Genomic DNA, 2,655 nt, shown 5'->3' with positions numbered 1-2,655 from the left:
AATGTTAAAATTGCCCAACATACAAAGCAGAAGTATAGCATAAAAACCTACAGTTTTTTATTTGCAGTGTTCATTTTGCTGTATATTAAAAAACTCTGAATAAAAGCTGTTAGAAAAAGACATATATTAGCATATGGTAGGTGTTATAAGGGAAGAATGTGAACTTCTGACAATTAAATGAATTACAGAGATCTTTAAAACCTTGGTAACTAAGAAAGTTTACCCAAATATATAGCAATTACATTCTTCATTTAGTTTCTAACATAATTTTCAAAAAGTACTTTGTCTCTTTTCCTTCTTGTTTTTGTTTTGTGTTTTTTTTCCTACTTTGGATGTTAGTAATACACTTACGTAGTTTTTCAGCTAGAACTATAGATGCCATGTGGATGCCATTTCATCTTCTTGTTCACAAGGTTATTGTAAATAAAACAACATGGAACATTAATAAGGAGCAGAATAACATGTAATGCAATTTTGAACAATTCACACAACTGTTATTCATCTTCTGTGACCATTTAATAGAGGAGGTGTCTGAGAGGACAGATGGGAATTGAACGCAATGCACTTGGAAGAAAATGGAGATTACAACTATCCCTCCAATAATTCGAAGCTGATTCTCCAGCTTCTTCAGAAATAAATGCAGAGCTCAAGGTCAGAAAATACATTACTTAGAATCAAGCATTAGAAGGCAGAGCAGCCCCCATAACAGATTTTGCTGCCTGCAGATACCCTGCGTTTGTCTTCATCAGGACTGTAGCATCCAGGTTACTGCAAGTGGCTCGGAGTGCCGGCCCGAAGTGGGTTATTGATCGCCGCGCGCGAGGAGCTCTGCCAAGGTCCGCGTCCGCCGGGGCACGCGCTGCGCGGCCGCTCCGCGCCTCTCCTCTGCTTTGAAGCCATCTCCACCAAGGGCAGGGTGGTGGGGAGGCGTTGCCATGGCAATGGGCATCTTTCCTCCTCCCTACTTGGCTCCCACTTCTCTCGACCCCCTCCTGGCTCGTATTCCTGATAGATGGCTCTGCAGCACGTCAGCAGCACGCTGAGGATGCTCTTAAATATTAGTGCATACGAAGGGATGGCTCTGGTGTCTGGGTCACGTGCAGTGGGGCAGGGAAGGGGACCAGGCGCAGTCTCTAATCCTCATAGAGAAAGTAACCAAGATGAAACTGCTGGAGTAACAGAACTCAGAAAAGTGGGAAATGAGCTTCTGCGTGTGTCTTCTAGCTCTCAGATTCAGAATTATCCCATAATACAATATCATTCAGAACAACATCCCTGAACAGCTTACGAAATGACCTCGATTCCTTCAGGCTCATTATTGCATTCTGTCGTTAGCAGAGAAACTTGTCTTCTCTTGGGTTGCTCAGCAGATTTTCCTCCTTGTACTCGTCTGTCATCTGTGCTTTTGACCAGCAGTAGGCTCTTTCATACGTTTCTCGCAGCGCTGTGGGAAGCAGATGGCAGATCTGAAGACGCAGCTGCCCCCGAATTGTATCATCTCCTGTGGGAGCGGGGCAGAGTTGGAGAGGATTCGCGTTCCTGCTGCTGTTCCTCACACGGAGCAGCTTTCTGGGCCACGGAACTCCCTCGGCGTGAGACACGTGTGGGCCACGCAGCCTCTCCGCGCTGCTCCCGGCTCCCAGCCCTGGCCCTGCCCTCCCATCCTGGTGACAGGGGAGGCCCCGAGAGGCAGTGTCGCTCCGGGACACTTAGCACGGCCGCTCCTGCAAGTGCAGAGGGGAAGGAGATTGCGCAGGAGGACTGGCCGTGTCCCGGTCCCTCTCACCAGGCAGAAGGCAGCAGATGCCACACGGGCTGTTCAGAGAAGGAGGGAAACACTGCCCTATAATAAACCAAGCAGCCTGGTCAAACACCAGGGCTCTGAGCCGGTCGTTGGCCCAGAACACCTTCCCTTCTGCTTCCTCTTGTGCCCTGGGCAGTACCTGCCTCTACTATTTGGGCTTAAGGTTTTTAAAGCTGGAAGGAGAAAGATGGACAGATACAATGCCTGGTGTCTGTGTCAATGTCAGAGATGTCTGTGCTGCAGGCTCCAGTAAGCACCATGTCTGGACCACTGTTGCCTTCTGTGCCACCAAGGTGTAGGAGACCTCTGGGTTAATAGGGTGTATGCATATTTCAAGATGTGGAGAAACGTTAATTTCAAATAAAGAGGCCCCAAAATGCGAGATCTTCAGGATCACAAGTTGGTCCAGGGGCATTTCAATTATTTTATTAGTCTAATCCCAACTGCTGTATAATTCCAAGGCTTATTCCCTGAACACAGGTGGGAGGATCAGAAAGGATACAGAAAAGATTCTTCCCACTGGAAGAATCACAGTCAATCAGCTTGAGAGCAAGCCTCAAAATTTTAGCCTTGACCCCCACGACCTCATTGGAGCAGCTCTACTTAGCTCTATGAGATGAGTGTCTTTCCAAAAATGCACCTTGAGAGCTCCAGGGAAGACCAAACCAGGAACAGGCATGGGAAAGTTCAAAAAGAAAGTGAGCTCCAGGGTAACTGAGCAGAACAAGAGCAGAACATAATGCCAAGGAGAGGAAAGATACCTCAAAATTGAATTAGGTTTGGAGGATATGATTCATTTACTCATTTCTTGCAATTTTACTAAATATCTGAAGCAACAAGAAAACAAAAAT

The sequence above is a fragment of the Nothoprocta perdicaria genome, unplaced genomic scaffold (genome assembly GCF_003342845.1).
Source record: "Nothoprocta perdicaria isolate Ctin4 unplaced genomic scaffold, notPer1 scaffold_67, whole genome shotgun sequence".
In the NCBI taxonomy this organism is placed as follows: Eukaryota; Metazoa; Chordata; class Aves; order Tinamiformes; family Tinamidae; genus Nothoprocta; species Nothoprocta perdicaria.
The sequence above is the reverse complement of the archived record's forward strand: the minus strand, read 5'-3'. Positions refer to the sequence as shown.